The 12,102-nt window shown below is 32.2% G+C and overlaps 1 protein-coding gene across 3 annotated transcripts in view; it reads left to right on the top strand.

Moving 5' to 3' along the window:
* smash (smallish) overlaps positions 1–12,102 on the top strand; it is a 180,121-nt gene that overhangs the window by 149,674 nt on the left and 18,345 nt on the right. The gene's annotated exons all lie outside the window — the stretch shown is intronic.

The following is a 12,102-nucleotide window of genomic DNA, read 5'->3' on the forward strand; positions in this document are numbered from 1 at the left end:
TTTGAGCTAATATGTTATAAAAATATTTATGAATCATATTGTGAGACTTATCTGCTTATTATATGATATATTTAAAACAGTAGCAGCTTAACTTTCAATCAAGATTAATAGATTATCTATAGAGATAATTATTTGTCTATCGTGAGAAATTAATTCAATATTTTCTCTCGTGTCATTAATTAGATTAACACAAGCTTATCTAATAAATTTAAATACGCTTAGAACTTAAGCGATTGATTTTTATAGCAGTTTTCCATCCATTTTAGAATTACGTTTTAGCTTTGATCATCAACAAAATGTGGTTTAAATAAATGTATAATAAGATACCTTCTGATTTGAATAAATCAAACACAACCTCCATTTTATCGATTTACCGATTAAAAATCGTTCCAAAAAGATATGTTTCTCAGTCATACTTAATGTTTCTCAGTCATAAAAATAGTAGGTTTTCTGTATTTATTAAGCATATGTATGCAGATATAATTTATTTATAATACATAATTCAATTCAAAAAGATACTATCCTATTGTTTTATGCACCGCTATTGTATTGTTGTATCTTATAAAAACATTATGTCGCATTCTGATAATATTTTTTGCAGTATTTTTACCACTATTAATATCAAATTATCTTGTTATTTATACAATTATATGCAGACATATTATTTTTAGTTAGTTTATGGCATGGAATGCGTTTGTAACTGTTTTTCAATGGTAGCTAATAATACTTATAAAAAAGTACAGAAATTAGAATGTTTTATCATCGGTATTCTTATTATATTTTTTCGATTGGATATAATTTATTAAAAATAAATTTATAAAACCCCTTGATTGTCAATGAATTTGATTGTTTAAAAATGTTTTCGATCAAAGCAATATTTATTTGTAAGAAAACTTATACAATAAAACTAATACTTTTCGATAAAGATGTTCTTGCTTTTAGGATCTTCATTTGGGTTTCCAAATATTCATTATTTTCAGCTATTCAAATATCGAATAGAATACGAAAAAATATGTAATATTTCTAAAGTTATGATGAATCAAAAAATATAACCTTTATCATACATCCAAATACAATAAAAAGTATCAAGACTGTCTATTTGAAATATTAAGTGTCAAACTTTTAATAAAAGGTTTTATTTTAATTATACCTGCTACTAAAAAAAATACAACTTTGTATGCTTAAAAATATAATACAATAATAAATTAAACAGTATTTCTATTGATTTGAAAGAGATAAAAAAATCAATAAAATTCATTAAAAATGTCCACAGCTGCACAATATTAACTAGTAATTTCTGGAATTTCGGCAATTACAAAGTAGTTTTTTTATCGGCTTTAACTTTTTATGTATTTTAATACATAACATAAATATAGAAATATAAACGAGTGGATTTATATAATGCGAAATATTCCACTACAAATATGAACCAATAGTTGGACAAATATTCGAATAACGAATAGTTAAAAAATGTGCTAATATATTCGGTATTTGAATATTCAGATTCTGGAGATCTATGAACATAAAAACTATCAAGGTGTATCAAAGAGACATTTTCTTCAGAAATTCTAGTTAATATTTTGATGTGGCATATTATGAAGAAATTATTTTTTACTGCCTTTAAATATAATTTGATCAATTTTTATTTATTTGACCTTTGGTTGAGCAATTCACAATTATACATTAAATCTTCTAAAACTAGCCAAATATCGCCTCGGATTCATCTTTGTTCGCAGACGAACATTCTCCTGTCACCATTGGAAGTTAATTGTCGACCGGCTGTGTCACGCCGCCGTATATCACCAGCCTCCCATTCTTCCCCGCCAAGATCACGATGTTATGCTCCGCCACTGAGGTTAATAACCACGTGTGGTGACTGTTATCTGTGTGAGTGACTCCATTGTTCGGACCATCACGAACTCAAACTTTCTTTGCTATGGATGGACCTAATGTCGATTTCCGTTTTACCACAGATTACCAGAAACCGAACCAAAATTTTTCGTGATTCTTCATTTTTACCAGATCAATGCGTTTTGTAATTTGAAACACATCACTGAGCTCATCTTATAATCCAATGATCTTCAACTTTCCCGATATTTAATACCGATTTGATTTTATCAGATTTTTCTTCTGAATGTGCATCTAAAGTTATATTTTCACTAGTAAAGTCCAAATACATTTTCACCATTAGATATATATTTATACCAGCGAAAATATAATTTAACTGATAGGCGCTAATATGCTGCTTTAAAATGTCTATGAAACTCAATTTGACAGTTGCGAAACGTCCATGTGCTGTTCAAACCCATACCTAACCTAATGAAAGTTTTAAAACTAATTACAGTTTTATAACTTTTTTTAGGTCAAGTCCAAAATACAAACTATTAAGGGAAAATACGCGGAAGAATAAGTACAGACAGACATCGCATCTCACATATTGCTCCATAGTTTGTCTGCATTTTGATATTACACTGTTTTAAAAATATGATAGCTATGATTACCAAAATTACTATGGACTTCTAATATAAGAGGGCTGATCAAAGTATATTCAAACCGAATTTTGGTCAATAGGAGAGCGCAAAAACAATTATCACTTCTCAGAAGGCAAAAATTCACGTCAAAAGCAATAAAAGTGTGTCAGCGCAGTCGCAGTGGGAACGCTCGGTATCGAGCGTTCCCACTGCGACGGCGACGGCACAATTTTATTGCTTTTGACGTGGATTTTTGACTTCTGAGAAGGGATAATTGTTTTTTGCGCTCTTCTATTGGTCAAAATTCGGTTTAGATGTACTTTATTCTATTCTCACTCGTAATAATATTATAAAACTTCTTAATATAAACGCTTATTAATCGAGCGTTTTCGTAGCGATGGCACGATTTTATTGCTTTTGACCTGAACTGAAAATTCACTATATGGCAACACTGAGCAGCAAAAACACACGACTAATTATCAAGTGAATGTTAACTTAACCACTAAAATATTTCGCATAAAATATAATTTCAGAAAAATGTTTCGCAATGGTTATAATTTAAAAAAAAATTTTGTAGCATAGAAAGGGTAAATTCGTACCTATTATTATTCATTCAAAAAATGATATTATGTTGAAAAAATATATAAAATTCCACTTTTGTTATAAGGCCCGGAATCATTGTTTCCCCAGGACTCGCTCTCATCGTTCCTGCCTACTAGTGTACAAAGCAAGACAAATCGTGCGTGACGTTATCAACGAGAGGTATAGCGATCGCGTGATTTCATGTTTAGTTATCGCTATTTTATAAATAATAATAACTATGATTACGTTGGACGATAAATCATTTACCATATACATATGAAGTTGCATTAATCGTTATAATGGATTTGATTATTTCGTACGCCCTTTCATTTAATTCTGCACACCCTTACTAATCCCGATTCGTTGTATCTATAAATCTTCCCTCACAATAAACCGACTTTCTATAGACATTTTATTGTTGCTTAGATAAAATCTGTTATGTACCCAGTTTCTTATCATTTTCAGCATTGCTTCACCGTCGTTAAAATAATTTAAACGTTCTTTCTAACATTCTAGCATTTCACTTTCGCATATTTACTTTGACCAGTCGATCGAAACGTCCGATAAGACCAACAAATGATTTCACCACCGTGGCACAGATCGCATATTCGACCTGTGATCTCCACTCTCAGCTGTCGTCATCTGCATTTTTTTCCAAACGTGACGAAGCAGGGTCGTTCGAAGATCGATCCACCTGACTGGCTACCATTTCTTATGGCTCTAATGGCACGTCAATGACCCGTGTGTTGTACCGTAAGTCTTGCCGCACTATTCACATTTGCCAAATGTCATTCCATGACCAAAAAAATCGCCATTGTCGTTTGTGGTTATACCATCATTGTGTGGCTGGTGAATTCGCATAGTGTATACGCCCCTTGACCTCTCTTCAATATAAATGAATTGTTGTAAATATTGTTGCTTGGGTATTATATAAAGAATACCATTAAGCAATATTTTCGAAAGACTAGTTTTTGTCTTTCTAATTATCTACATAGGAACACTGAAACGTACGATCTAAACGAGTTTGCTAACCTTGAATCGTTCAATGCTTTTGTTATGCCAATATATTTTTTAATAACTGTCGCACATGCTTGATCAAAGTGCAAGATAGATTCTGAATTGTTTATTTTTATTATGTAAGTTATAAACAAGTTTTATTTTTCTTCAAAAATAATATTTAGTTTTTAGAAAGATTTACTATAAATAAATAATGTTGATAAGCTTCCACTTTTTAAATGTCCTCGATATTGCTTTTTATGAATAGAACAAAAAAAAAGGTCGCGCGCACGTGTTGAGTTGAAGGCGCGCCATTATGCCCTTGCTTGGATGACGAAAAAAACGAAAAAATAAATTTAAAAACGTGTAAAAAATAATCAAAATACGTATAAGAACCGCCATGTCAATTAGTCACAGTTGTATTATCGTTAGTAGAAATATATATCTACCGGTGAAAATGTATTCAGTTATATATTTTCACTGAAAGCCGGATTTTGTAAAAAAAAAATATGAGCCTATTATTAAATTACAATAATTCTTATAACATCTAGTACCAAAATCATAATCAGTCATACAAATAAAACCTATGATTATTTCTGAACAGTTATTAAATAAAAAAATGTTGATTATCTTGAAGTGCAAAATTGTTTACAAATACATATGTAATTAAATGAACATAATTTATTATTTGTATTTAGGCAATTTTAAAATCGCAAGTAGTAAGTTTTCATACATTAGTCGAGAATCGCAGGATTGCTATTAAATGTATCATAGAAATCGTTGGAAAGTCATTCACTTTAAGTGCTTTCTTTATGTTGATGAGTTCATTAGTTGGAGACATTCAGACATGCAAATCTTATAGAAATGCCAAAATTTCGAAAAAACCTGAATCTCAAAAGCGTTTTTTCAATGCCAAAACTCGTTTTATACAACTCTGGCAATCAATCACAGCAGATCTGTACCAAATCGGTCGTGAGCTCCGCATGCTCTCCTTTCTCTTTCACCTCCTTAACAATAATTACCGATTGCATCAATACACTTTTTTTAGTCCTTGCGAAACGATAAGGAGTTTAAACCGCCGAGCAGCTGGTTCCTGCGTCTAAGTAACCAGATACTTTAATGCACTTCCTATTAGAGCCGTACAAGTCGTAGACACTTCCTTCTTATACCGCCATATTATATAACCAAACTCAGCCCGAATTGTAACGAGTCACGTTTTTCGTGGTTGTGCAACTCTTGAAACGAGATTTGGAAGTCGGAAGCCTGTGAAATGTCAAAGCGGATTTAGTCGGAAATTTGGGATGTCAACGAAACCGACGGGACTATTTAGAAGATTGGACACCTCTCGTTCGTGAAGTCACTCATGTGTGGTATTAGATTTTTTTGTCTTTTTAAGATAACCATCAAAGTCGAGCCGGTGATCTTTTGGAAGCTGTTCGTGTTGCGAGCATTATGGCGAAACCATCAGGGAGTCGCTTATTCTAGCGATAGTTTCACAGATGGTCTAATCTAATTTGATATCGAGTTGATACATAGGATATGTATTTTGCTATAAGTATTCAATTACATAACAGCAAACAAGGAATTCATTTTATATAATAATTATATCTAGCATTGGGTGTTCTTTATGCTCTGCTTGTGACATTTCGACTTAAAGAATACCATTATCTATTATCATAACTCTTGCTTTACTTTTTAGTTCACAAGTTAGTCTTAAATATGTATAGTTTTTTATAAGGTGACCAGATTTTAAAAATATCAAAGGAGGACACTAAAAAAAGGTCATTTGGAAATGTATGTTCATTTTAGGTATGCTGCATGTGCTAAAAAAAAATATTTTTAATTATTGTGGTATTTTTTATTACTGAAGCCTTGGTAATTAATAAGTATTTGTTGCCCTACAAAAATCTTTCATTCATTTAAAAATTAAATTAAAATACCTCAATTATTGATTAATACATATTAGTAAGGTAGCGGTAGTGTAAGTGTTCAAAAACTATTTTGTATAAAGACCATCATGACGCATTAGGCAAACCTGTCAATAATTATTTTCACAATTAATAATCAAACATTATAATAGGGCTACCAATATTGAGAGTTAGTCTATGCTGTTGTAATTTATTTTAATTCAGATTATTTTAAAACCTAATTAAAATTCTGGTAGCTTATCATGCCTATTATTTTGTCAATATAGTTTAATAAATATGCTGTAAATAGCTAAACATATTTCATCGATTCTTACATTGTTTATGGCGAAGTTTTTAAAGCTTCTCAGAAGGACGAATGTTATGGAACAGTGAGAGGAGTAAGGATGCTCCGTGAATAATGCGACTGTGTGATTCTGTAGTTCTAGCGACTGATTGATTCTTTGTTTATTTATTTATTCCGTATTTATAATTAATGCGTTACATGTGTACATAATGTGGTACACGTCTATATAATAATAAAAACATATAATTTGATTAATGCATTACACGTGTATATAATCCAGAGTCTGATAAAATAATAAGATAAATCAATTATTTTAAATAAAAAAACCTAACACATAGCATTGATAAACATGAAATTAGTTATGTAGTCGTTGATGTAGTGATGTTCGAATCCGATATGAACCCTAATATTTTTCAATTTCTATCGTTTCTGAAGGACCGGAATTAGTGATTATTATATCATATAATTATATTTTCAATCGATAATCACAGATTATGTTTTCCTAGATTTTTCTAATCTGACGGATGATCAAATAAAATAAAATTGAGCAAGATCATCTATTGATCGTTAGCTGCAATACTACTAATGCTACTAATTTACAGACTAATTTTAGTCTGGCGTCTCTTGTGTACCCCTATATAACGCATTGGGCTAACGTCTGTAATGTAATACTGGGAGGTTTTTAATAAATAAATATATGTCTGTATACTAACATTTTATTTTATCTATGAGTCAATGAGACGCTTCTTAACAAAAAAATGCTTTTACGCCTTTGAAAAACATTTGTGAATAGAATTTTTATCGGCGTATCTAATATGACTGAAATTCGTAGAATTAGTTCGTTTATAGTTTAATATTTGTTATTTATAATTTATGGTTCTTTATGCGCTTTTATTATGTTTTGAAATGCGAGACAATGAGACACTTATTTTTAGCAAAATTTTACGCATTCGAAAAACATTCGTTAATAGAATGTTTATCTGCCATACTACTATTACCGAAATTCGCAGAATTCGTTCGTTAAACTAAACAAAATGTTAGAAAGGCCCACCCTTTATTATTGTTTGACGTTTATATTAAAAACAGGTGTGCTTCGCAAATATTTGTGAAGTTCGTGTTAGGTTTTGGTATTTGTTGTTTTAAGACGCATAGATTTTATTTATAGTTATTTAATTTATATGCAAATCCTCAAAAATCCGATCTTTATGTATATACAATTCGTTCCAAATATTATTAGCTATTGTATATACAATAAATTTTATAGAATTATGTATATAAAATGTTCCATAAATTTTGCTGATTTAATTAAATTAATCAAACCCATTACAATTTTATTTTTGCGGATTATCCTAGGAATATTATTATACAAATTCACACCTCCGTGCATAATTCCCCTGGCCGTACTCGTTTTCTTATACTTAACTATCCTTAAATGTTCTTTATTTCTAGTATTAAATCTATGTACATCTTTATTTCTTATTAAATACTTATTAAAATACTCTAGTAATATTGTTTTTTAATTTATATAAAAATACTAAAACATTCATCTTTAATATTTCTTAAATATTTAACCATTCCAATCTTTTAATCATACTTAAATAAATAAATATCAGTAAAAATAAAAAATAAATACTAATACTCGAATACTTCATCCATTTTTTATTTAATATTTGAAGAGTTGATTGGAACCCTAATCTCAATGTTTTTAGGAAAAAGCCACTAGGATACAATCCGTACTCTTCTCTCATCTGTATCAAATTTTGCAGTACTCCTTGAAACTATACTTAAAAACTGCAATACTTAATTCAAACGTCTTTGAAGAAGTGTTTCATTTTAATTTTCCATTGATACTTTAGCATTGAGTAAAACTCATTAGTCTACTGTTTCTGAAGAACCGCCTTCTACACACGTAAATATATATAACAGGAATGGTTCTTTCCTGAACTAATCACGTGTACTATATTTACGTTAATTATAATCCCCGGCAACACTACTAATAATAATATTTTTTATCAACAACTCCAAATTTGTCCCCGCATTCAGTCACGAACTTTGATTTATCGATTGAAAAATCGAAGTAGAGTTGTAGTAGCAAGCCTATTGCAAAACGAGGCACGGGTGCCTTGTCGGCCTGTCTATCCGACACGGCCATTGTTCAATCAAACTGCGATTGGACAATAATGGCACTTTTGATCTCGACGGGGGGGTGGGCCAGTGGGTCGAGCCGATCCGGTTCCGCAAACCGCAGATTTGACATGCCAGATACCAATAGCTCCAACTTGCAAGATTGCATATTTTTTTTCCAATCCGAGAGATTAACGGCGGACGCCAGATATGTCCAAGAGTGTCCAACCGCCCACGTAGCACTTCTGGATTCTTGGTGCGCTTCATTAGCATGCTGAAAAGTGCTTCGCCCCCAGACAATTCCGAAGGTTGACAACAATTTGACGTGCCACCGTTATCTTGCGTACGAAACTAGCGCTTTATTTAAACCTCGGATCGGATGAATCAGCGCGAATTTGCATTCGGAGCGGTACTTCGTTTTTTTTTTGTTTTTATTGCAAGTTTTTGCGTCACAGTTCATCAAGTCGGGTGATTCATTTTCTTCTTGAATTTCTCCAAGATATTTACAGTAAACCCGAAGTGGTGTCCGATGCTACCTAATATTGGTAAATTTGAATAGAAGCTCGGAATAGCGTAGTCTGTAAGGCATAGACTAGTAATCCAAAAGCTATGGGTTCGGATCCCCACAGCAGACTCGAATTTTTATTTACAAAAATGCGTTATAAATTAAAATTGATCCCAGATACAAAGTGACATATGTGTCATTTTTATTTTAGTATTTAAATACTATATTTTTGGTGCTGTTTTTGTTTGAATAACTTACCCAATACTGATTTACTCCGTTCTAACGGATTAGGCTTACAACAGAATATTAAAAAAAATGTATATTCTGATCTCCCAGATACGATAAAAAAACACTAAGGTTCATATGAGATTCAAACACAGATCTTTCGGGTATTAGTCATCAACTTATATCACTGATTACATTTTTCTGTAAATATTTAAAAATGGCAGTTGCTAAATGCTCCCTTCAGAGCATTTAAAACTACTTGCAAATCATATAACACAATCATACTAATATTTACCATCATTTTGTTTTACTACTGCCTTTTTTTAACCAGAGTTATATGCCACCAATTTTGTGTTGGCAATTCAGTTATAGGTTCAAAGTTCATCGCGAAAGGTTTCATAGAGGGTTTGTGGTCTTTTAATTAAACTCTCAGTAATGTCAGCTTCATTTTTTATTAATAAATTTTATAAACACGTCATAACATAATTATTATCGCTACAAGCTAGTTGCGAACTGGGTGAAAATCGATATTATCAGTGTCCTGACGGACCGTATAGTACGGGTTGCTATGTGTTGATAACCTACTTAATCTTCATCTATCCCTCAGTTCTTTTAACTAACATGATGTTAAAAACAGGGGAGCATTAATTATATTACTTCTGTACAACTCGTCAGGACTCAGTCGCAGCTAGATCGTAGAAATAATAAATTATTTTATAAAGCTCATTAATACATCTAAAGCTAGAGTTAACAAGATTTTAATTAAAAGACCTCAAACCTCCTCGAAACTTTTACAACTACAAAATATCAACAATCATCATCCAAATCGGCCGATTTATAACAGTATTATAATCAGTTTTTTTTTCAAAGCAAAGCTTATCTTTTTGACAGAAAGTTTTCCATTTATATGATAATAGGAGTCCATATTTTATACACGTGAACACAAACAGAGCACATATCGCACAGTGCCATTGTCAGAAGGCAGGAAATGGTTGCGCATCCAAAAGAGATGACCTACCAGAGGATACACGCTTGGCTGGCCATTGACCATGCTGCTCATACCGATTCACCATAAATCGATCTGGTCTCTCGGGTAAATCAAATTCCTCAACTCCAGACTTTACTGCTATAGGTCACACATTCAATGTCATCGATGACGCAATCCCACTCTAAGCAAATATCACTAGAGGTCAAATCAAAACATAAATTAGCTTGTAACAAAGAAAAAACAAGACACTGAATATTTGCTCAAATCGCACATTGTCAAACTGTTGCATAACTAAATTTTTAGAAAGCTGATATGCATTTTTACGCTTCCACGGAAGGACCCATACGGCTACTGGTTTTGAACGATGGCAGCTGATAGTAAAGTTTTGACGTTATGAAACGTAGGCATGACACGAATTCGTGTGATATAACATGTTCACCCAAATGCGACATTCTTTATTTTGCTGTGTGCATGGGTGTGTGTTAAAAAACGTGGCTTGTCTGCGTGCGGAATTGACATTATGACTTTAGTATGGTTTCTTTTTTTAAAGCCCCGGACAAAGCCTTCTGTGGAATGTGTCATATAATGATATTTATAGCTATATGTATTATTGTTTAATATTAGTTACTAGCTTCACATCCTTTGTGAATAACTATACAGATTGTATATATACTGACAGCTTAATATCAATAAATTTTTCACATCAAAAATAAACTTATCTTATGATAAAACTCATCGATGCTACCAATTTTATTGATGAATCCTGTGGTTGTTAAGGTTTCAAAGTAGGTCTGAAGTCAGCTTTTAGAATGATTAAGTAACATATTGAGACTAAACTCCAGTTTCTAGGTTTATTGATAATAATAGTTATCTCTGATAAAAAGCTGGTTGCGGCTCGGGTGAATATCATATAAATTAAACAACTAGAAATGAATTAATAGCGATCTAGTTATTGAAACCATCTTGAAACCTTTAACACGACCTTAACAAAAATTACGACGCACGTCTGTTTTTGAAATAAGCGTTAAACGATAATAAAAAGTGGGCCTTACTAAAAATTTATTTCATTCAACGAATGAATTCTGTGAATTTCGGTCATAGTATACACACCGATAAACATTATATTCACAAATGTTTTTCGAAGGCGTAAAAAGCATTTTTTTGTTGAGATGAATCGTCTCGTCTAATGATCGAAGTTTCCGTTTTGTATCGATTGAGTAACGATAATGATCGATAATGAACGATAATTTTTCATTATCGACTATCGTTAGATATCGTTAATGAACGATAATGAATTTTTCGATTATCGATCTCTAACGATAATGAACGATATTGTTTAAGCGATATTTGGCGGGAAAGTACAAAATAAAATAATGTTAACCAATGGCGCGTGAAATTATGCGCCCTTTGACTTCACGTTTATGGCCAAACTAGTCCTGATATTAGAAAAAGTTAAAGATGTGAGTGAGTGACTTTCTGCTGATGATTCACTGACCTCTCAAAAAATATTCTCATTTCTTTTATCTTGGAAAAGTGCTCGCTGCTGATCTAACACAACTCACGAAAGAATTCATCACTGAATTTCAGAGACAAATGGAACGAGTTTTGCCGAAACCTAGTACTGAAGAGCCATGTACGTATGGCCAATCAACTTTACCCGTATTATAAGGGATTACCTCTTACTCAGTTGAACAAGGAAGAGTCCGCTCTAAGAAGATTTCTTGACTCACATCCTTCGCCTCAAAAGGTTGAACAGGAAACTCCAACAAGACAGCATATCGTACTGGCATCGACTCTTGCCCTCGACGACATGGATTTCATGGATCAGTTGGTGGCCGAAAAAGCTCAGCATGCGACTCTAAATCGGACAAAATCGGCAGTGGAAAAGTAGTGGGACTCCTTCAAGATTTATCCCAGACCTTCATCTTATAAAATTGATGTATTGACCTGGTGGAAAGACTACAACGGAATCTTCCTAAAATTCTACACTTCTATTACCA

The sequence above is a fragment of the Plectrocnemia conspersa genome, unplaced genomic scaffold (assembly GCF_051122295.1).
Source record: "Plectrocnemia conspersa isolate PC_06_02 unplaced genomic scaffold, ASM5112229v1 ptg000002l, whole genome shotgun sequence".
NCBI classification, from domain to species: Eukaryota; Metazoa; Arthropoda; class Insecta; order Trichoptera; family Polycentropodidae; genus Plectrocnemia; species Plectrocnemia conspersa.